General features: G+C 48.8%; 1 protein-coding gene across 2 annotated transcripts in view; it reads right to left on the reverse strand.

Moving 5' to 3' along the window:
• Positions 1–24,766, reverse strand: part of KCNJ15 (potassium inwardly rectifying channel subfamily J member 15) — a 79,403-nt gene that overhangs the window by 32,951 nt on the left and 21,686 nt on the right. Inside the window, exon 2 of one of the 2 annotated variants that reach the window (XM_015063170.3) lies at positions 13,667–13,859. The exons of the other annotated variant lie outside the window; for it this stretch is intronic. The gene's annotated coding sequence lies outside the window, so the exon portion shown is untranslated. The remainder of the gene's footprint in view (positions 1–13,666; positions 13,860–24,766) is intronic. 2 annotated transcript variants of the gene reach the window in all.

Below are 24,766 nucleotides of genomic sequence, written 5' to 3' on the forward strand. Positions count from 1 at the left end.
AGTTTTTGGCCAAATCGGATGAATCATCACATATTCAGTCAATATTATTCCATGCTCAGCTTTGTCTCGAGCATTTTGGTGATAGAGATGCAACATGAAATAGTGAAAAAATATGGGGTTGGAGCCAGACAGACTTGGGTTCAAATGTCAGGTCTTCTGATATGACAGTGGGGGGAGAGGGGAGGCCCTTAAAGCCTGGAAGCTTGTGCCAAGCTCAGGAGGGACTTATCCCGAGGACAAAGGGAGATGCCCTGTGGAAAGTACTTGGGAAAGTGACCTTGGACAAGTATTCAGTCTCCCTGATTGTCAGATTCCTCCTTTCAAAAAAGGGGCGCCTGGGTGGCTCAGTCAGTAGAGTGTCAGACTCTTGATTTCGGCTCAGGTCATGGCCCCAGGGTCATGGGATCGAGCCCTGTATTTGACTCTGTGCTTAATGTAGAGCCTGCTGAAAAGTCTCTCTCTTTTCCTTTGCCGCTCTCCCCTGCTCACACTCTCTAAATAAATAAATAAATAAATAAATAAATAAATAAATAAGGGAGATAATAAGGCTCACCTCGCATTAGGATCACAAACAGCCAGCTGAATGCACCCAACACAGGGTGCAAAGCAGGACCCTGAGAAGCATGGCTGGCTGCCACTCGGTCAAGGGTGAGAGGCCCCCAGCCATCAGGGGCTTGTCATCTGATTGGGGTGGGAGGCAGCACCTGTGCCCAACAAACAGTCACTCGGGGACCCAACATATGAAAAGGGCTTCATTGCCCAGAGACATTCTGGGTTGGGTTCAGCCCAGAGAGAAGGAAATTCAGGGAGTCCAGAAGTGATGAGGCTCCTGTGGAAGGGACAACCGAGCCTCATGGGCCTTGAAGGGAGGGTGTTGAAGGCGGATAACAAGACCGGAAGCGTAAGGAAAGAACGGCGGCCTTGGGGAAAGAGGCCACACCGGCAAAGCCAACAAGGTGAGGTTGAATGCTGAGCAACTGAACAGAAGGCCTGGGTGAGGAGGGGAGCTTGGGAAACGGAGGTCAAGTGACAGCGTTGGCGATAAGCAGGTCGGCTAATGGACGCCCTGGTCTGCGCTCGTGACCGTCCGATTCCGGAAATCTGGGTAAGACGGCTGCCAACCGCACACGTCCCCAAGTCCTAGGGACACCTGGTGTTTCGGTGCCAACCTTCCTCTCTGTCTCCTTTTCCCTGATTTTAGAGAGCACTGTGGTTTCTTTCCCGACCAGGCTGTGCAGTATGTACTCAATTTATAGTTTACAGGGATTTCTCACACACCCATGTATGTTTTCCACTGAAGTCTGTACTTTTTCCTAGACCCGCCCGAATTCCAGAGCATGGCTCATTTGTACGCCAAGTTCATAGTATTTCTCTTTGTCACTCTCCTCTTCTTCTAAAACCTAGGAGAAAGTTACCTTTTTAATGTTTCTGCGTGTTTTTAAGAGCAAAAAACAAAAAAAAAAATGAAGGATGTCAAAAAAATAATTACAAGGGTAATTTCTGATTCAATCTGCCTTGAGAACAACCCCGTCAACGGGCTTCTGCCAAGTCTAAAATCTTGTTCGTCAGATTTTGAGTAGCTACAGAGGCATGATCCCTTTTATAAGTAAAAGAATAATAATAAAAAAAAAATCTGGTTGAAGATTTTGTAAGAGTGGTGACCTAGCCTCTGGAATTCTGGGCTCCTTTACAAAGTCAGGAAAACAGAACCATGTAAAAAGGGAATTAGGTCCTCGGGGAGGAAAGTCAGCTCACGTGGGTCATTTTGAGAGTGGTTCTATCTACTGATGCCTAGAAGACAGAAGAGCCTTCCCTGACACGTTCGTCCAAAGCGTCTTCTCTGACTCCCTGGTGTCTCTATGGCAGGCATTCCTCCAAGTTCACGGATGAGAAACAGGGAAGTTGGGGACGAGGCAGAGGCTCACACAGCCCGGAGGTGGGGGCTCCAGCCCAGGGTTTTCACCTCCTTTCACTACCCTTCTTCTTGCCAGCCATCCTAAGGAAGTGTGCTCACCTCGGGCTGGGCGGAAGGGGGTGCTGAAGAATCTGTTCGGGAAGTGGGGCCCTGGGGTGGAGACAGAAGGAACCAGTCTCTGTTGTTTGATGGCTTCCCGTGTGCCCCAAATATGCGAAGACACCGGGGCTCATAACACCAGTGCACGTTACCCTAGGACTCCATGGCTGGGAGTTCACACACTTGGATTTCACATCCGGAATGTCTGCTTCCAGAATCCAAAGTCTCTCGTCGTGAGAGCATCCTGCCTCTTTCTTTTTGAAAAATTTGTTTTTAATGTGTATTTATTTTTGACAGAGAGAGAGAGAGAGAGAGAGAGAGAGAGAGAGACAGAGCGTGAGCGGGGGAGGGGCAGAGAGAGAGGGAGACACAGAATCCGAAGGAGGCTCCAGGCTCTGAGCTATCAGCACAGAGGCCGACGCGGGGCTCGAACTCACAAACTGGGAGATCACGACCTGAGCCGAAGTCGGACGCTCAACCGACGGAGCCACCCAGGCGCCCCTTGCCTCTTTCTTAACAGAGTGAACTTCTTTTTGTCAAGCTTCCACCATTACCTGCCAGGGGCTTTTTCTCTCTCATGTTTTGTTTCTTTAAGGCTTCAAGAATTCTTATCACATATGTATATTCTCCTTTCCAGAAGTTTCTGAAAGATTACTATTTGACTTTTGCTGAGAAAAATTAAGGCTTCCACTCTTTGAATCCACGTATGCATTTTTCAAAAGGGCTATAATACTGCACTTTGTGTTTTGCTGAAGTTTTGTTTAATCACAGCACGGCACCAAACACCCAGAAAGTATTCGCCGCAAAATAAACTTCAAGCTGTAGGTTCAGTGCCAACAGCAGCTAATTGTTCTGAGGGAACTGGCATTGCTTGCTCGTTCTCTCTCCCTCGTTATGACTGTCTTTGTCAGATCCTGCTTGTGTTCACAAGGTCGCTGATCTTAAGAAAGAACAAACTTGAAAAGTCTTGCTTTAATCATGGCAGTAATTAGCAAATTTGGACACTGCATTATCTTTCCCTTTTTACTGGAAACACATTCAAGCATGGGCTTGTCGCTTTTCCAGGGCGTCTCAGGAAGACTGAAGCTCATAACTTGCAAAAACCAGGTATCCATCCAGGTACGAAGGAGCCTGAGTTGCTGGAAACTTCCTTCAGGAGCACATGTCAGTGCCCCTCCCCACGAAACCTATACGTTTACAATCGTGATAGAGGTCGATTTATTGGATCACTTGGTTGACTTTCAGGAGGAGAAGGACCGGGCTCGCCACCCTTAGAACGCAGAGTGGAAGAGAAGAGACTTTCGCCATCGACGGGCTCAGAAGGGGCCATCCTGCGCTCCTGAGGACTCCGATTTGCCAGCCGCAGTAATCTCTCGGTCCTCTGAGCTTTTACCTGGAGTGTGAGTTGGGAAGAGGCTACCGAGCCCTCTCCACCACCTTGTCTTGTTGGCATTGTCAGACCACCTGCTGCTTCTTCCCCTCAACTTCCAGACCCGCTTCCTGCCCGCTCTGATAAATGAGTCAAGGCGGTATCAGTAAGAGCACCTCCAGAACGTTCCTACCGTCTTTTGCTACTTTGGTCTTCCGTCTGCTTCTCTGCTGAGTCCTTCTCTTTCATTCTCTTCCCCTGCGGTGGACTTTTCCTCTAGTCCGCGTCCGCCCCTGCCCCCCACTGGTTATGGTCCCCAAGGTCCTACGCTCACCCTCCTGTACTGCTCTTTATAGCACGTCTCGTGTCCTCTACCTGACGCTCTTGACCATGCCTGGTCCTGTTATGTTAACTGTTGTTGACCGACAGCACCTCCTCTGAGAACAACTCTGTCTTTCCCTGGGACGCCCCTCCTAGAGAAGTGCCCAGAACTGACCTGTCCCAAACAGAAATCATATTATTTATCTTCCCCAAATGCAGTTACTCCTCCCGGTGTTTGGTCCCAACAACGGCATCCTCGTTCTGCCACCTGTGAAATCCTTCCCTCCTGACTAATGTAGTGCGAGCCCTTCTAATGGACCCTGCCAGTGCCTCCCTTTCCCCTTCTATTATCATGCCTGGCCCCAGGTCTTCAGGCTCTCTACTGGCCTCTCAACACCCCGTTCCGGCAAGTCACGTGGCCTGCTCGGCCAGCCTGATAGCTCTAGAGCGCAGCTCAGAACCCCCAAAACCAAAGCTTTCGGGGACCCCTCACTGCTTACCAAACCGGACCCCAGACAGTCCTTGGCAACCCGCCTGCCCCTGAGTCTCATCTCCGGAGGCTTGGTGCTTAAGGCTCTGGCCTCTAGAGGTCAATGACCTTGCATCAGAGCTGGCTTCACCCCTTCTGAAGCAAGCTACATACCCTCTGCACCCTGTTTTCCTCCTCTCGAAAACAAGGCTGATAGCAAAGCCCCCCAGGTAGGATAGACAGTTGTTGTGAGGATTAAGGTGGACCTAGAACCAAGTTGTCTTTAGTGAGCTCTCAGCATCGCCTTGACCGTTGCCATCACTCCCCACCCCCACCCCCCTCCTCCCTGGTGCACCTGCCATTCTGCTCGCTCTGATGGCTCCTCCCATCCTGACTTTCAAAGTCCTGTCCACTCGCCTACACTCTCTCAGATTCCCCAAGGCCTTTCCCGACCGTCCCAAACAGATCTGGTCTTCTCTCTTGACTGTCCCCGACCGCTAGCCTGGCTCCTTTTGCGATTCTGTTCTGCCTGACGCCACAGACATTCTGCTGCACGAGTGGTTTCTACTATTTCTTCTCTTCTGTTCCCACCTGTACGTCATCACAGAAGCCGACTGGGGGGATCCCTGCGATCAAGGACTGCGTCTTCTCCCGCGACCACCCAGCCTCCTGCCCAGCTGGCCAGCAGCACACACGCACTGGGCAAAGGGGCTTGGGGCCAGAGCCCAACTCTCCAAACTCCTAATAGGAGTTGATTACAAACTCATTCAATATACATTCCCACCAACTTTGGGTTAGTGCCTCATAGACCATTTCTTCAGCTATCAAAAATTAAACAAAGGGTGCTGCAAAAAAGTGAAGTTTAGAGAACATTCCCAGGAGGCTGGGCTGGACAGGCCAATATCCATCATTATAAAATTTATTTTTAATTTTTTTCATGTTTAGTTTTGAGAGACAGAGAGAGACAGAGAGAGAGAGAGAGAGACAGAGAGAGAGAGAGAGAGTCTGGGAGGGAGGGAGAGGGGTAGAGAGAGAGGGAGACACAGAATCCGAAGCAGGCTCCAGGCTCCGAGCTGTCAGCACAGAGCCTGACGTGGGGCTCGAACTCATGGACCGCGAGATCATGACCTGAGCCGAAGCCAGATGCTTAGCCAACTGAGCTACCCAGGTGCCCCTACAAAATTTATTTTTTTCAATATACATACCCTCACACAGCCTCACACTCCAAAATGCCATGTACTGGCATAGGCTGCTTCCAGTCGGAGTGAGATGCATTTGATTAAAATCACAGCAAAGAGTCTCTTCTAAGGTTTAGTCCCGTAATATTTCATCCTCAAAATGGAGAAATCTTAGAAAATTCTCTTCGACTTAAAATTTAAAACACACTGACAGCCAAATACCCTGATTGCCACAGGTACACTAATACAGGCCTTAACTAAACATGGCACTTGACGGAGACTAGAAACGACGTGATGCCAGGGCCTTGCCCCCTGGATTGGCCGCACCCTGGGTCAAATCCTCCTCTGCCTCCCAGGATTGCAGCCACTTCCTCCTCTTTCTTTCTTTCCCTTGTTTTCATCCCCAGGATCCAACTTTCAGTGCACGCTCCCATGCCAAAGCCATGGAGTTTTATTTCAGTGTCCTTCTTTCCAAAATACTCTGCATGCTGCTCGCTTTCCCCGCATGGGGTTTATTCAGCTACTTTGCGGTAGGTGCGTGGTGCCCCATTTAAGCACTTCTAGCAGCTGGTCTATCACGTTGAAACGTTCACCAAGGGAAAAAAATACACCAGGTGGTAGTTTTCAGATACATGCTATTTTAAAACACTTTGGATAAAAAGTTCGCTGTTGGCGTAAATGCAGGCCACGGTTTGGGTGAGGATGTAATTATAGCAAAAATCCCACCTTCGTGTCAATGCCTGTTGACTCAATGAGGATCGCCCAAGGAATGATCCGGACCAAGCTCTGGGAGCGCCGAGAAAGCATCAGGTAAGTCTCCATTGTCCCAGAGCTTACAACTAGTCGGTAGGTGAGACAGACACATAGGTTGCCTTGTAACGTAGGGTTGAGTGGGGTGAGCCAGCTCGTCCGGGAGGGGGAGGGACGTCTACAGAGGGTTCCTAGCCCAGGCGTGGCCGGTCATAGATGGCCTCCTGGCAATGGTGCCAGACCCGAGTCTAAACCGGTGGAGAACATTTATCACCTCACTTATGGACAAGCAAATTATACACATAGTGACAATTAAATTATAGACAGTGATTTTAAAAAGAAAGATCTGAAGAGCCAGAAGAGACATTATCTTTCAAAAGAATCATAAAAAACGATGCCTATAAAACTCAACACTGCAAGGGCCTGATTGATTCCCAGTTTCAAACACGAAGTGTATTTAAAACTCACATTTAATTCTGAGGCCCCAAACGAGATTCTGCCACTGTGGGCCTGTCTACATTCAGTTTGCGGTTTTCAAAAAGCAGATAAAACTCGGGGCCAAATCAGGTCGATCAGGTGAGCATCTGACTCTTGGTTTCGGCTCCGGTCATGATCTCACGGTTTGTGAGTTTGGGATCCTCTGACTTCCTCTCTCTCTGCCCCTCAAAACTCATATAAAGTGAGCAAGTGATTTACTCTAACTACCTCTCTGAGGCGTACTCCTATTTTCCCTTCGCATCTACTTTTTATGTCATGTTACATTTTACGTGAGGGGCTGTGAGTGTCTTTGGAAACTCACTTAAATCCTTAGGGAATAAGATGGAGAGAGAGAGAGAGATATATATATAAAGAAACAAAGAGGCAAAAAGTAAACACATTCTTAGGAGCTAACTATCTGTAGCCATTTCGCGGTCCCAAAGGCCGGCCAGTCACCTGTAGGGATAGCACAGGTCCCGAAGGTATAACTCAGAGCCAGGACGAACACGAACACTGTAACATGTTCTTGGAGCGAATGACACCTTGCCATCCCACGCCAACAGTAGTCTGCAGAGGTGGCCCCAGTGCGGCCGGATGACATATTCATTGGAGGAGCGAACGATAGCTATAAGGAAGCAGGAGGTGGGAGGCAGTTCTGTGGCCCAACATGGTCATACAACACGTGACTCCCAGTTAAAGCCTGGCTCTGCTGCAGGACTTCTCAGAGCTTTAGGATGCTGACGATGACTGTGGGGTTCCAAGGGGGGCCTATAGACCGCGGTAGCGTCCTAGCTAAGCGTAAACCTTACTTTTTGCAGGGCGAGAGTTATGTGGAACCCTCTTCAGGACTCTGCTTGCCACAGAACTTCCCAGGACGGACGATGCTTTACTGTCTAGCTTGACTGAGGTTCAGGATACGCCCTCCTGCCTTTGGGCCAGGAGAACTTCTCTTGCCCCAGAAGCCGGAGCCAGGAAGTATAGGGCCAACGACTAGGTGGTCTCCCCCAGTTCCCCGGAGATCGAGTCCTGGAGGCGCTGGAGTGGCACCCTCACTGCCCCCCTCTTACCTCCTGCTGCAGCTCTGGCCTGCCTGGGAGAAGCCAGTTCTGCCCATAGGGGCCAGGTGGGTTGTGGTATCAGGAGCTAGAACCCTGAGCATTTCTTGATCAGATCATCCCCGCATTCGTATTGATAAGAATCGAATCATGCGACCTAACACCCAACTCCTTTGTTAAAGACTGTTGTTAAGACCAACATCCCTATGATGGCACTTTTTTTTTTTTGACACTGTTTAGAGGGCAATTTGAGGGGATGTTTCATCTTTAATACGGACCTCGGGTGGAAATGATGGATTTGAAACTTATGAAACAAGACAAGGTGTCGAAAATAAAGCCCCACTGTATGTTGTTAGCATTGGAATACTCTGTCTACACCTGCAGTTTCATTATTAATGTGTGGGCTAAATACACACCCATGTGGCGTTTGTGACCTGCACTTATATGTCTGTGCATCATGTCGCTCACAGTTTGTTATATAAAGATCCCTTCCATGGACTTTTGAAGATATAAAGAAGACAGGGCAGATTCTCATTCTTTAGCATTTAAAGAATTCTAGACAAAGGAACCAGGCGCTCCAAGGCTTGTCCATTTCCTTCAGTTCCTGGCAGGTATGTGGGGAGGGCGTTTTTAGGAAGAGTACAGATGATGTCAAAGGTCGAGATGCTTCAAAACAAAGGATAAAGTTTTCCAACGTGTTCTCCAAAGGTAGGAATACAGGGCACCTCAGGAAGTGAGAAAGCCAGAACTGGGGAGCTGATCTTGTATTCTTTGGCACAGCGGAGTAGGATCGAACAAGATATGGATGTGCCAACATTTGCAGGCACAAACATCGGTGAGTGGGAGCGTTATCTGCCTGGTAGGCATGGGTTTTGCAAGCATTCATACGGAGAAATGGCACTGTTAACTTCTGGCAGAACCGGGAACAGCATTAACAGAAACCGAGGGAAGAGGCTTTCCCTTGCCGGACATGGGGACATTTCATGGCCATTTCGGGAGGGACACCCCCCAGCCTGTTTGAAGAGAAGCACCTTTTTTTTTTAAATTTTAAGTTTATTTATTTATTTATTTATTTATTTAGAGAGACAGAGAGAGAAAGGGAAAGCAAGAGCACGAGTGGGGTTGGGGTAGAGAGAGAGAATCCCAAGCAGGCTCATGCTGTCAGGACAGAGCCCCCTGCGGGGCTTGAACTCACGAACTGTGTGATCGTGACCTGAGCCAAAATCAAGAGTCAGACGCTTAACCGACCGAGCCACCCAGGCGCCCCGACAGGCACACTCTTGATGCCTTTAATATCATGCTAGGTCCTAGGCTCACAACCAGCATGGTATTCTTTGAGTTTTGACGTGAGCACAGCATGAATCTCAGCGCCCACACCCTCTGCTGTAGGAAAAGCAGCATTTTGATAGCAGCTTGCCCTGGGGCCTAGTTATGGCCTAAAGGTTTGGCCACGGCACAAGGATCTACATTTCACGGCAACCCGCCAGTGACATGAGGAACATTCTACAGATCGCCCGGATCAATTTTCCATATATCACCGATCAGTAGATATGCGTAAGCACGATGGTATTTTCGCTTATCTTTTTCCAGTTACTTAGAGGGCAGCCAGCAGTTAAAATTTACATAAGCGAATGCAACTGATCCCTCAGAGATACTAAGTATCAGGCCTTTATTATGTACGACAGGGTGGATTTATCCTGAAGGTAATGACATTAGCTTCAAGATGCCTCACTTGTGCTGAACCTTTGTACCTAGTTTTCTAGTCACGTTTTTCCTTAAAGAGGGCCCCGACACTGAACATTCTTCAAGCTCCATACGACCTTGATGAGCCTCTGGTGCCGGTACTCGAGAAAACACACAAGAATTTCATAGTCATCAGCCCGACACTAGGAAGCAACTTCAGCTGAAATACAATGTGGATTGAAACCCAAATCTGACTACCTGGGTCCTCCAAACAGCCTGAGAACTGGATCCCAACTCAGAGGCGTCCTCTGTGTCCCCCATCGGCCCCATGCTGATCTGTGATCCCAGGGGCATGGTCAGGTTGAGAACCCAGACCCTGGGGGTCGATGGGGGTTGGTCAGCAGCCAGGGCAGGCACACTGGCTCTTGGCCAGCGCCACAGCCCCCGCCCCCCAAGGAACTGCTTACTTCTCCTTTTACCGTGTGGATCAACACGTATCCAGATTGCTCTGAATTTGAGCCACGAGTGGTGGGAAAGAATGAAACGAAACTGTTGCTAAATCTTTGCAACATTTCCTCCTGGCCTCAGCCCCCAGGCAGCACAGACGTGCTTTTTCACTGTAATTGCCAATTGCTTCCTGCGGACATGTGTGTTTTTGTATCAAATATCAACACCTTGTCCTTCTCGTGTCCCGCCCGTCTGATGCTGTGAGCATGATCAGGCATCCCTGGTTCATGACGGTATCATGACTAAAACACCTGGCATTTTGTGCTCTAGAATTTTAGGTCTAGAACCACAGACTGTATTCTGGAATCAGGCTGTATGTGACCTTCTAGAGTTAAATTGGATGGTGCTGACTATGGGTTTATCGATCTTTCCACCTGTTAAGGCATCCTGCCCACTGAAGGGAACACAGGTACACAGACCCCTCACGAGCTCTGATGACCTTTCTTTGGGAGAAGCGTTTTGGGCTAAAATGCCCTGGGAATATGGTCAGCATTTCCACGTGGACTCCAGCTGCACCCTGCTGAGTGGAGAAGCCGTCACCACTGTCTGCATTAAACCCACAGAACATTGTGTGACATTCGTCAGATTCCAGTTTCTTGCCTTGTTTTACGCAGGAATGTGGATTTTGCTCATTCCCCCCCCCCTTTCATCTCAACAAAGTAACACTTACAAGATAAAACTTTTTCTTCCCCCAGAACATATTTTTTAGATTATAAATTATTTCCTTCCTTCTCTGCCCTCAACCCTCCCTGTCAAGGTGGGGAAGCAGGATGTCCTCTTGTCCTTTAGTTGAGTTTCTACAACTGCTCACTTCTGGCCACACGGTTCCCTTCACCTGCCTGCAAAAGGAGCGATGGGGGAAAGCTGCCCGAATGGCAGCAGAGGGCCAGGCGTGCTGGGTCAGAGCTGTCTGCTTCCCGGGCACTGCATCCTTGAGGGGCACAGAGCAAGGCTATCCCACCACCCAGGGCTGCCGCACCCCACTCTCCAGCTGCCCCCACAGCCCCGCGGCCAAGGTGGATCCATGACACGGAGGCGAAGGGCAGAGGAAACGAAGGATGGATAATAACCTCAGTCTGATATGCCCCTTGCATCTGCCCATGAATACGCAACACCTTCTTCTTTGCAAGCATCCAAACTAACATTAACTCTCGCCATAGCTTCCTAATTATTTTTGAAGTCGAGCTACTTTGACTTGAAGGACGAATTCAAACACATTTGGAGATACCCGATTTTGTCCAGTGTGAGGTGCTTAATAAAATTTCCGCGGGCAGGGGGAGTGGGGAGGGGCGCGTGGGTGGCTCAGTCGGCTGAGCGTCCGACTTCGGCTCAGGTCACGCTCTCCCGGTCCGTGAGTTCGAGCCCTGCCTCGGGCTCTGTGCTGACAGCTCGGGGCCTGGAGCCTGCTTCAGAGTCTATGTCTCCTTCTCTCTCTCTGCCCCTCTCCTGCTTGCACGCTGTCTCTCCCTCTCTCTAAAGTAACATTAAAAAAATTTTTTTAAAAACTTGCGAAAAGACAGTAGCTGAATCACCTATGTATTAAAGACTGCAGGAAATGATTAGGGAGATTTATATGCCTTGAACAGGGGATAGTCGTCTGTGCCCTATCATGCTTACGGCTCTGTCTGTGGACTGCTTGTGTCGCTTCTAAGGTTCTGATGCGGCCAGCAGGCAAATACAGTCCGCGAGCAGCTCAGGACTCTGACGCGAGGCATGCGAGGAAGTCAGCGGATGACTCCGTGCCTCTGTCCGGGGAGGGGGTGCGGCAGGAAAGGCAATTTCGAGTGTTAGACGTTCACTGATTAGGTCTGAAAAGGTTTGCCTCTGTGCAGCCGCTGCCCCACATGGGTGGGTTTTCTTGTGCTGAGCATGTTGCTGTCTTTCAGGTATATAATTACACACACATGCGCACACACACGCACACACACCGAAACAAGAAAGCGCAGCCCTTTGGAGATCTCCTGCACGCCAGGGCAGAGCCGGGGTGTGCTGAGCCCTGTGTGGAGAAACCCGCAGACCCGATTTTACTGGCTGTCACGGCCGCTGGCGTGGGAAGCCTGGGGTCTCGCTCTCCTTCCCTGCAAACACGGGCCGTCTGCACTGGCTTGAAGTGTGATGAGAGGAAACTGGGGAAACAGCACTTTCCGTAAAATGACCACAACTGCTGGTGGAGGAAGGAGTGGTAAGAGGGTGGGAGGGCTTTTTAAAAATGTGTTTTCCTTAAGCTTCCAGAATCACAACATTCAACCTAGTCTATTCCTGCAAACCCCCAACGATTTATGCGTTGATTTAGCTCGGTGAAGACCCGTCAGCTCCGTTATTTGAGCATTTCTGGGATACGGATGACCCCGGTCTGGTTAAAGTCTTCCAATTTGCAACCTTTAGGGGAGACTTGCCATGTTACCTCTGGGTGGCTCCCCGCATGCTCGTTGGTTACATTTGCAGCTAGAAAACAAGGAAAACTGCTCAAAACAAAAACAAAAACAAAAACAAACCAAAAAAAGCCCCGGGAAGGAAGAGCGGAGGAGGGAGCCCTGCATGAGGTAAGTAAGTGCTGACTTGCACGGCCAGCGTCCTGATGCTTTCCACCAGCGGCTGGTGTTTGAATTGAACACGAGTGGTGGCCGCATTTGACTCTCTCCTTTGGATCCTTAGGACAAGTTTAAGTGGAGAGAATCCGTCACCTCAGGCTATGGCTGCTCGTTACACAGGTGTGTAAACATTCACAAAGACAGGACCCAATAGTGTAAGATCTGGGATGGCAGTCGACTGTGCGTGAGTGTGAGCGGGGTTCTGAGGTTTCAAAGAAAGGACTTGACAAATCCTTTGTCATTTTCTTTTTTTTTCAAAACGCTTCCTTTAGGTAAACACACACACACACACACACACACACACGAAACAAAACAAAGATTAAACTATTTTCCGCTCGGAAGAAATAAACCCACGCACGTGTGAATCGAGCGGGGCACACGATTCGGGTCTTGGATTCCGTCCAGTTGAACATCGCGTTGTGGGGTCAGTTTCCCGACCCGCGGCACAGAGAAGCTGGGAGGTCAAGAAACACCTCCTCGGACGGCAGGTTCTCATCCTCCAGGCGACGCCACGAGGAAGTGCAGGCAGGAGACACAACACCGGTTTCACGGGAGCGGCGTGGAAATTCCACGCCGAGTGACATTGCTCAGCTGAGAGCAGCGGGAACTCACAGGAAATCACACACGGGTTCTAAGGCAGACGCCTTCCCCCGCCGGGTTGTGAACAGGGTTCCTAATGTTTCCGAAGCCAGAATTGTTTACCTACCGTGGAAAACTTACGTAACTTTCTCCCTCTCTCTCCCTCTCTCTCTCTCTCATGAGGATAGGTAACAGATTTTAAACTATTCCGGTGAGGTTTCGCTTTACGGCAGCCCACCCTGACTTCTCCCCGGACAAAGGAAGCTCACGGCCAGAGAACGACCCAAGAACTATCTCATCCCTGCAAATCAGTACCAAACCCGCTCCGACAGACACCGTGAGAGAAAACACTAGCAAGGAGAAGCCGGAGTCATTCCGTCCCTCCACCTAGATCACTTACACCCACAGCAAACAAGACCACATCTGGATATGGTTTCCCAGGCAGGAATAAAGCGCTTTTTTTTTTCTTTTTGCCCCATCATTAAGTAAAAACCCGCTTTCCACATGCAAACGGCACTTGTAAATCTCCCCCAGATAAGCTAGGAAGTTTTGAATGATTTAAGTGAGTTTTAAGAGACTCACCAACCCCCTTCATTGCCTTGGAGTAAAGTTTTCCAGAAAACCCTGCAGCCGGCTGAGGGCTCCGGTCTTGACCGAGGCGCGTACCTCTTACCTGCAGGGATGCACCGGGCTCCTGGCTAGAAGGCAGGCGGTGACCTGGCAAAGAAATGGTCCTGGTGATACAGGTCGCCTTGGGAAAGATCGGTGTTTGGGTTGGTTCTCTCAGAGTGAAGAAAAGTCTCTCGCTGCTCGCTGTCAGTCAAAAACTAGTTGGTACAAGTTTCAGGAGGATTTACCTGAAGGAGCTGAAGAGAGGAGGAAAGAGATTGGGAGAGATTGAGCGGAGGGAGGAGGGACCTGGAGGGAGGAGGGCGGGGGGGGGGGTGGGGGGGAGGGAGAGAGAGGGAGAGAGAGAGAGGGAGAGGGAGAGAGGGCTCCATGATGTCAGCAGTGTGCCTTAAGGAAACCTACAGACCAGCAAAACATTCTAGTGGACACCAGCCCTGAGGTCCCTGAACACCTGTAGGAGAGAAAGCTGATGTCCTTTTCAAGAAAAGGGCCATTTAGCCGTTGAGGAAACTCGGACCACTCAAAGCCTGTTTTTAGGCCCTTTTGCCCGAATAAACCATAAATAAATAACCAGACGCTCTCTTCTAGCCAGCTCCCTTATACCTCCTGTTCCCTCCTCCTCACCCTGTCCCCACTGCAGCTGAATGTTAACAGAAACTCCTGCCTCTTGGGAAAAGCAGAGGGAACCTGTACCGATGACTCATATGGTGACTATATACATAAAAGCAAAATATCACCGAGAAAAACTGTGTGCTTTCCGCTCGATCCCCTTACGGCCATGTTGATTTTTCCTACAGCCTCTGTGTTCTCTGATCAGGAAGCATAAAGAAGTTGGACGGATATGGGTAAAATCAGGTTCTTCTGGGTCGCGGAAGCTGGGGTTGAGGTTCCCTGTTGGAATCTGGCTTCCAGCGTTTGTGTGCAGAGTCTGGCGCCTTTATGACTTCCGTCCTCGAAGCAGAAGGCTAAGGGGGAAGCCTCAGTCTCTGGAAATGGAGGCAGAGTTTGTTTCTGGGGCACAGTGGTAAGTTCTCCCTCTACCAAGCCATTTCTTGCGGCCATGACCCATCCAGGGGAGGCCCGTCCAAGGCCTGTGCGGGTCTCCAGGCTCCCCGTGGCCAGAGTGCACAGGGGCCCCAGCAAACTCCGAGGCGACGACTTTCCCACAGGCACCTGCCCCAGTGAGACCTCCTGCATGGGCCCAAAGGCAAGGCCAAGGGAAGCGAAGGCCGTCTGTCACAAAGGTGACGACGGCACCCTCACACCCACCCTGTGCAGGCACCTCGGAGGGCTCAGGGCTCTGCGGCTGCTTTATGCTGAATGATTTGTTGGAAGCAAATGATACGTCCCCTCCCCTGATTTTTGGGGTCTGCGCTGCTGTGCATTATCCCCTCGGCTCCACGCTGGGCGCCGCTGTGGCTTTTCAGGCAGCTGGAACTCAATGGGGGCAGGAAGGGGTGAGGGTTATTCTCCTTTTTAAGGGGGGATGTCTGAAAGTCCCTATTTTGTCCCACCCCCTCCCTTGACTCCAAGGACTGGCGTAAATCATTCCCTTTTTTCCGGTTCCCCAGTGGGAACAGTGCACCCTTCCCTTTCGCCCTTCTCTTTCCTGGGAAGCAAGGGCTTCGTCTTCTGCCCGCGAGAGTATGGTGGCCCCTCCGAGAAGATGCTGGGCTCCCCGGGGGCTCAGGGCTTGAGAGGATGAAGACGACACGGAAGGTGCAGACACCTTCCAGCTGGTGATCTTACTCCAGATCGTAGAATCAGACAGACATCATAGGAGGCTCGTAAGGAAGCCCCATATAAAACAGGTAGGGGCACCTGGGTGGCTCAGTCAGTTGAACGTCCGACTTCAGCTCGGGTCATGATCTCACGGTTCGTGGGTTCGAGCCCTGCACTGGGCTCTGTGCTGATGGCTCAGAGCCTGGAGCCTGCTTCCGATTCTGTGTCTCTCTCTCTCTCTGCCCCTCCCCCGCTCATGCTCGCTCTCTCTCTCTCTCTCTCTCTCTCAAATAAACGTTAAAAAATTAAAAAAAAATAAAACAGGTAAACACAGAAGTGGAGAATAACAAGAAAGGGGAAACCCAACTTCAAGGTCTGTCTATATCCTACCTCAGGTGATGGGCACAGGCTGCCCTACCAGCCTGGAATGTTCTCCATCAGATCTGCATTTACCCAATTGACCCCATTCAGGACTCAGCCCAATGGCACCTGCTCAGGGGGGCTGGGCCCCTCATCTCATGGGACCCCAACCCAACTCGCTTCCTAGGTCTCCCTTTTACTCTGCATGTCCCTGAGCACTGCCTGAATTGTGCTCGTTCTTTATCGTTTCTCGCTGGTTTCATTTAGACTCAACCGCACCAGTCTTGTTCGCTGCGTGCCCCTGGCACGTCGGAGTCCCTAAAATAATCAGTGGTCACGTAGATTTGTAAACGGACACTACAGTTTGTGACAATTGAAATTTAATTCTTATTTTCTTACTTTTTGATGAATATTTCCGGTCTCCGCTTTAATTAATAAACTAACATTTGAATACTCGTTCTCAACTTATTCTCAGGATCTTTCAGGGATGTTACCAATTTGATACTCAGGCTAAAAAGGCACGATTAGTTGCATTGAAGGGCGAGGGAGCCAGAGAGGTTAAGTGATTTGCTCAGAATCATAGAGCTGGAAGGGGGTCAGGGGTGAGGCTCAAAACAGTTCTGTCTCTCAGCCCATGCATTTTTCATTAGGCTACATTTTTCTCAAATTAGTCTATGGTGGGCATACATATGCATGTGTCGATTCCTTTGAATATACTACATGAATATGTAGTCATACACTACATGAATGATAATCACGGTCTAGTATTCTGGCTTTCGTTCTTGCGGGGCCATACAAAGTAGAGCTCATGTTCATTCATCACACACTCTTAAACGTGATGAAAGAAGAAAATGAGCTCAAAATAGTGTGAATACGTGAAATAATTTAGAGGTTAAGACAATTAGGTGCTGAGGTTGTAGGTAAACAAAAGGTGGCGAGGCATTAAAAATGCAAGGCAAAGTGTGGAGAGGTGAGTAGGAAAGTTCTAGAAAAGTATCTATATGAGATTTCGGTCCCACGGGGACAGACTTTCCTTAGCATGTTTTGGTAACCGAATGAGCTAATTATTTCGGATGCTAAGTGAGAAAACCAGGGTAAATTATTAATCTTGACCGAAAACATTTTGGGTCACCCAATCTCTCTCCTATCCAGTGAATGAAATCTGCTTTACAAGCCACTTCTAGAGAGGAGGGTCTGGAATCTACGATCAGATTTCTTCAAAACACATAGCATATCATCTTATAATTGAAGAGGGTTAATGTTATTAGTCTATTAGCTTAAAATAAAAAATAAACATGAATGAGTAGTCAGTAAATCTTTCTTTCTCCCTTCTTTCCTTCCTTCCTTCCTTCCTTCCTTCCTTCCTTCCTTCCTTCCTTCCCTCCCTCCCTCCTTCCCTCCCTCCCTCCTACCTTCCTTCCTGATTAATTGAAAGCAAGACTCTTACATGTGTCAAATTTGAATAGAGTACACATCTAAAGTCTGCATTTTTATCCAAAGTTCTAAAATGATGTCTTAAAACTGGACAGAAAAGATCACAAGACCTAGGCCTTTCAGGAGAGCCATTTCCCAAGAATAATTTCCAAAAAAAGAAAATGCTATTGTGCTTCCAATTCTCATCTTGGCTTAAATGGAGACATAAAAAAACCTTCATTCTCACAAACACCTTAAGTGTTTTAAGAGGAAAAAAGTACATTTTTACCTTTGAGCAGATCTATTTAAGTTGCTTCAGATATGGGACTGTTGATGGAGTGTTATGTCAGTGTTATGTTAAAACTTCCTGGAAGCTGCCTATGACCCCACAGCTCCAAGTCCCTGCACAGGCTCAGCAGGATGTGGCCGGGTGCCTCATTTGCTCCCACAGCTCCTGTCCCGGAGGCCTGTAGAACACTCGTCCTTCCCCCGAATGTAGGTGAGCCGTGGGGAATGAAGAATGTCCGTTTCAATCCTCACAAGACTCTGCAGACCAGAGCTGGGGCGCTGCTTGCCTTTGACCTTGTCAATGGGAGGCTTGCCCCAGGAAGTCACAGAGCTGAACTCATCTGGGAGTGGCTTTCTAGAAGCAGGTGTTGCAACAAGGATGCACTTGAGATTTATCCAAGTGCTCCTGGAATCGCTCTGACGGAGAGAAAGGGAGGCAGGCAGGGGAGGGATGAAGTTAAGGAAGGGGACAATTTTAGGCTCAGGCCTGAATCTGGAGAGGGTTCTGGAGTGAAAGTAGCATCTTAGAGAAGGGATCTGGACTTTCCTGCTCTTGCCCCACCCACTATTACTAAGAGAAGGGCTGATGGGACATCCAACCTCCCCGGTGCTCTGGCTTTCTGCCTCTGCCAGGAAGTGGCCAAGGGTGGCCTTAAGGAGGTGGTGGACGGGGATGAAATATTCACACCGAGAAGCAGGGAAGGAGGTCCGAGGGGATCTGGGCAGGCCACCAGGGGCATGGGCTCATCCTGTGAATGCTGGAAGTGATCCCTTCCACTGGTACAGGCCCCCCCCTTACGGTGAACCCTCACCCCCTCAGCATCCGCCACCCCCCTCCTCTGCTACATCAATTTCCCAATCAAAATAAAATTGGGGATGTCAGCACTAAAATTTGGAATTTCCCTTCAGACGCACATGGTCAGTTCCTCAAAGTGCCAGGCAGATCCCAGCAGGGCCTAGCACCAATGGAACACTTTGCTACTGAGGCCGTGTCAATTTAATTTGATTAATAACTGAACTGGGTGTCTTCTCTTTGCTGGGTGACAATGACCCCACGGTCCCAGGCCTGGAGGAGAGTGCAAGATCGGGAAGTAGCTGACTATAAACTGGGTGATAAATGCTACATGACCAAAATATTCTAGAAGCCCATAGGAAGGGCAATGGACTGTGCCCTGGGAGTTTGAAGGTAGGCTTCCAGAGGAGGGGACGATTGAGTTCAACTGGTAAGTTTTTCATAGGCAGGGATACTGAAGGGCTGTAGGCATTATAGAAAAAATAAATAGAACAAATGATGGTGAACATGGGAAGAGCCAAGCGATCTCACCTGTGGGACAACTTGCCAAGGTGGCTCTAACCTGAGCCTTACGAAACCCTTGTTTCGATGGCAAGAATCACAAAAACAAAAATGGATCCAGCTATAGAACCATTAAGGGTATTTCATTAAGTACGAAAGTATATAGGTCACACTGGCCTTAGCATGAACCTCAAGAGCCTGAAAGGTGCCCTTCTCTTAGTAACACCAGAAGAACATAGAGGCTGGGGTGCCTGGGTGGCTCCATTGGTTGAGCATCTGACTTCAGCTCAGGTCATGATCTCTCAATTCGTGAGTTTGAGCCCCACATCAGGCTCTGTGCTGACCGCGCAGAGCCTGCTTGGGATTCTCTCTCTCCCTCTCTGCCCTTCCCCCACTTCCTCTCTCTCAAAATAAATAAACTTAAAAAAAATAAAGGCCATATTTTTATTTATTAATGTTTACATTTTATGAATATTAGCTTTGTAACGAAGAGATCAAAGCTCATATTTGTTCTCTATCATTTCTGCCTTCCATTTAGACATTCCAGTCACCAAGCAGAAGTGAGCTTGCCCCAAACCCCCAAGAATGCCATTTTGTCAGGACATCTCGCCAGCTCTCCAAGCCATCCCGTTCATGTAAACACCTCATCTCCCACTTTTGCCGTCCTTCCTCTCCCACCGGACATTTCTCCCTGGAGTGGCTCTGAGGGAGAGGGAATCACTTACTGATGGTTATGTCCCAGAAAGGAAGCAAGGAGAAGAATCAGCAAGGCTTAGTCATAGCTCGAGGGAGCCTACAGGTCATTCTGTCCAGTTTCTTGATATTTTGAGTTAGACTCCAAAGACCAGAGAGTTTCCTTCACAGTGTCCACAGAGCCTGAAACCCAGGATCTACACCAGCATCCCACTGTAGCTTCTCATACCCTGCGCTGTACTATGTTAGTCCCTACTTTTACACATGTTTGTACCCGTATAATTTATTCGAATGGCAGAAACCCATGTCAAAGCTTGAATTGGTGTAAAAAGAGCTGTGGGTCTCAGTGTGAGGCTGTCAGGACATGAGGACAAGCTATTGGACTCATTCTCTCCCCAGATTTGCCTGGTGGGCTTGGAGCTTGAAGCTGATAAAGTGTTAATAGAACAATAAGAATAATTTCTCCAAAGGCTCAAGCCTTCGAAGGAGGCTGTCCTGGTGGATACTACACCAGATCAGGCTAGAAACAAAATGGCGTCCCCAGGCATCGAATTCAATGTGGAAGCAGGCACCAGCTCGCATTCCCAGAGCTCACCCTTCGCTTTTGGAGGTTCAGTGACTGATCGTTGACAATACGTTCAACATCTCTGTAGACTACAGGGGTCTCTCGGAACAGTATCGTGTTGCCTTTCAAGGATTGTGACCAGTTCTAGCATTCTCTCTCTCTTTGCTCCTCCTTCCCATAACATGGCGTATGGTCCAAACAAGATCCCTGTTGGATTAACTTCTTGCCGCCAGCTTGCCTCAACCCAGAACTCACAAGCCACTCCATTTTTTTTTTCTTGATTGAGGTTGAGACCGATGGGGAAACAGATAAATACATGTTTGGGCCTCTTCTGTTGAAAACAATCATGATCAAACACGCCAAGTTTGAGGGCATCATTTAGGGTGAGGAGTGTGGCGGTTTTGTGTTCCATGAAGGACCTGAGAGAATTTTCGAAATTATCAACAGCAGCAAATTCTGAAAAGGAGCTAAACAAGCCAAAAACTCAAGGCCTAGGGGCTACCAACTGAAAGGGTAGGTAAGGTGAAGTAACGGTATTTCTATAAACCTAATAGAAAAGCTGGCTTCATAGGTAAGCTCGCCCAACTTTTGTCACAAGGCCAATTATACCTGAACACTGTGAAGGATGATCCCTTGCACAGAACAGGTGAACTGCCCTCACTGAATTACTTACAAGGTCATCTGTTCTTGAACTTGATTTCATCTATTGGTTTTTAAACCATCCCGTAGGACACAGCCCCTGGACTAGTAAATCATGTGCCCTGTTCACTCTGCTAGCAGATTTCCAGTGACCTGTCTCCCCTTGTTCTTAGGTTTCTTAGCAGAGGAGCAGGTGAAACTGAAAGTGACCTGTGGTCAGTCACTGGAGACTTCTCCGTTTTCCTACAACAAAAAAATTCCTCCTCAGGAAAACATGAGGGCTTTCTCACATGCTTCTTTAATAGGATGGAAAAAGGGGCACCTGGGTAGTTCATTTGGTTAAGTGTATGACTCTTAGTTTCGACTCACGTCAAGATCTCACAGTTTGTGAGTTCGAGCCTCATGTCGAGCTCTGCACTGCCAATGAGGAGCCTGTTTGGGATTGTCTCTCCCCACCCCCCTCTCTCTCACACACACACACACACACACACACTCAGAATAAATTTACAAAATTATAATGGGATGGCACAGAGATTACCCCAACATTCAAAAGTTCCTTAACAGCAATGAACCTCTGAGTTATTCCTCTGGAGAGTAAGGAACCATCTTCTGGTTTTCCCATGATTCTCCCTGTTTTAGCCCTGGCAGTCTCATGTCCCGGAAAACCCCTTAGATCTTTTGTAGTCAACTGCTAAATTTTCAAAACTTAATTTGGAAATAAAAGTGTTAGCATAGGCATGCTATCTTAATTTTTTAGCACCAAACAGACCTTTGCTAGGGCATTTGTATGATACAATTTTGTCAAGTGGGAAAATGTATGCTTAAAAAGTTAGACACAGAAATGATCACCACTCCTCATGGGGGGTGGACACCTTCCTTTAAACCTCTGCTGGAGCTAGTTGTTGATTCCAGGTCCCCACCTGCAGCACGGCTCGGCTGTCGGTGACGTACGAAGCACCACTGACGTGAACCCAATGGTGATCCAGTTTCCCCTTGCCTTTTTCAAGTCGGACTTTGTTGCTTTAGCTAGTGTTGGTGCCACCTTATATCTCATGTTAAATACGCACAATTTGTTTCCGGTTCACCTGACATCCACTCTTACTAGGTGGATGGTGGCGAGTCCCATCAATGAAAGGTAGACGGTATTGTCTGTTTTTCAGTGTTGACAGTGTGGGCTGGGAAGCAGGAAAGCAACATCCACAGGGTAGAGTTCCCATTTCCAGGTCATTGCAACCAATGGGATGCCACCTTCCTTTCAGAGCCCAGCCATATCACTGATCCGGCAACGTGTTACAGGCATCGACTCACATCTTCCGTTGCCATCTTACTATTTAATCTTGAACCAACTGTATAGGTAATAGGCTAGGCCAGACAGTGAACTATCGGTGGCCATGGACCCTATCTCTACCAGATGGGCAAATGCAGTATTTTGCACCCAGTAGACTGAGTCTGTGTTGGAGAATCCAAGATTTACATTTAGAATATTTAAAATAGAGTCGTACAGAAAATGGTATTATCACCCTGAATAATTTCAGTGATCACTTGGGGAAGACAAAAGCAGTGAATATTTTAGTGCTTGCTCCTTGGTTAGTGATAAAAAGTCACCAAGTCGGAGTGCCTGGGTGGTTCAGTCAGTGGAGCGTCCGACTCTTGATTTTGGCTCAGGTCATGATCCCAGGGTTGTGGGACTGAGTCCCACATTGGGCTCTATGCTGAGCGTTATGCCTGCTTGGGATTCTCTCTCCCTGTTTCTCCTTCCTTCTCTCTCTCTCTCTCTCTTCTCTCTCTCTCTCTGCCTCTGACTCTCTCCCCTCCTTGCATACTTATGCTCTAAAATAAAATAAAATAAATCACCAACTCAATGGGGCATCTTTCTTTTTAGGCTGGAAATATCAAAGGGCAAGCAAGGTGTGTGACTCCATCTGGTGATGTGGACACTACCCTTCATCAGCACATTGCATCCAATGGTCCCCTCCCTCCCTCCAGGCCTCGCTTGTCCTGACACTTGTTGCCCTGAGGTTTTGGTTCCTGAACATACACAGAGCCTCGTGTCCACTTCTCCCAAGTTCAGCCCCTGGCCTCTGGCACAGCCCCCTGGGGGCACATTGCATGTTTTCCGGCTCTTTTTATTTCAATTTACCCGTTATTGAAATGATTAGGCTGTACCTCTTTCTTTTGTAGTATCCTGAATCGCTTCCCTATGAGCCCATATAGCTCCCATCTCCGAGAGCCACATAGAAGAATGTCATAAAACATCCTGATTCTCCATCAGTACCCCTATTTCTACAGGACGTAAATGCACCTAGGACTCATTTCAGGCATTTATTATTAGCAAAATTGGGTAAACAACTGGGGTCTTTGCTTTTGGATCTTTCCCATTGCGGGATTGTGCCTGTGGCCAAATATTCTAGTTATTGTGGAAAAACTGAGTGATGCAATTTGGCTAAATTGTGCAAAGTGAAAGATCCCAGCCAAGTTGTCATAAACTCTAAAGGACTTCACATCGAAGACAGAGCAGGAGTGCAGAAAGAGGGTACCAGGCACTCTTAAAATATCAGCCGTGAACCCCTTCTATTCCTTGTCAACCTAAGCAGAGGGTCCACACTGCTTAGGGAAACACTGCCTTGTGCCGATCTACCCAAAGGTACACACATGTGTTAAACGAAAAATGGGCTCAAGGGGAAGACTGTCCATGGCCACTCTTGTCCTCGCACGGCATTCCCCCTTATTAAGGGCACTTGTAGACGCTGCCGAGTCATCAGCAGGGCAAAGAGATGATAAAGAATGCCAGTAAAAGGATGCCTTTTTCTTTCTTTGTACTCCTTGACGGTCCAGCCTGAATAAGAGGATCTGGAGAATTCCGAGGCAAGCTTGGGCTCCTGAAAGCCAGGCTGTGCCTCCTTCAACTCCCTCGGTGGCTGACAGCACGTATCCAGGCTGGAAACGGCATACTGGATTGGCTTTACTCCCCCACTAAGAAATATCCCTCGGGTTACTCCCCCTTTGTGCATTTATTTTTGGCCACGTGCTGGAGGACATTTTCTTTTTTTTTTTCTTTTTTTTCTTCTTATTATTTTTAATTTCTTTCATATTTATTTTTTTTAGAGAGAGAGACAGACAGAGTGCAAGCAGGGGAGGGGCAGAGAGAGAGGGAGACACAGAGTCCGAAGCAGGCTCCAGGTTCCGAGCTGTCAGCACAGAGCCCGACGTGGGGCTCAAACCCACGAGCTGTGAGATCGTGACCTGAGCCAAAGTTGGACGCTTAACCTACTGAGCCACCCAGGTGCCCCAACGTTTTCTATCTCCATCATCTGTTGTGTCCCAACTGCTTTGGTTCACCACGGTGGTCACCCCCGTCCGGAGCAAGCGTTGACTAACAACTTGTAAGTTGTCACCCTACTCCCATTGTCGAATTTCTGCTAATCACTGAACACTTGCCTTCGCTCACTTCCCTTCTGAAACCTGTGTGTACTTACTAGGCGGCGGTGATTCCAAAGGCACGGCATTACGGTTTATCAGTCAATAAATAGCCCTTATCCCCCAGTGGAGCATGTGCACCAACAGGAACCCTCGGGTTATCGGCTTAGACTCGCAGCGATCTCTTGGGCAAACAGCGTCATGTTTTGCTTTTCAAATTGTTTAATGGTATATCTTATCTCACCCGTCAGCTCTCGCTCCGTAGTGTGGAGACCAACAGAGAAAAAAAAAATGAACCCAAAATGTAATCCTTGCCTCGGAATGCTGAACTGTGATATGATTTCTTTCTGGCAAAACAGTATGCTGGAACGGGGAGGCGGGGGGGGGGGGGGAACGTATAGGTTTAGTCTCAGACAGGCATGGAGTTGATTCTAGAATGTACTGACTGCATGACCGGGGGGAAGTTCACTGAATCCTCTGAGCTGGTTTGTGCACTAGTGAACTAAGGGAAGGAAATTTATCTCCCGGATTCTCGCGCAGTTTAGATGAGGGCGAGGGATGTGTCTGGTTCCATGAGCGCTCTGTCAGGGGACACCGGCGAGCAGGGTTCCGTGGGGCAGGGGGCTGGTGCCAAGACACTCTTCCTGCCCATGGCGCTCGGCCACTGTGACAGGACACTCGCTTGTTTTGCCTGAACCCACACCCCCAACTAATGATCCCGTGCAAAGCCCCGTTCTAATACCTAGATGCTC

This window comes from Acinonyx jubatus, chromosome C2, assembly GCF_027475565.1.
Source record: "Acinonyx jubatus isolate Ajub_Pintada_27869175 chromosome C2, VMU_Ajub_asm_v1.0, whole genome shotgun sequence".
Lineage (NCBI taxonomy): Eukaryota > Metazoa > Chordata > Mammalia > Carnivora > Felidae > Acinonyx > Acinonyx jubatus.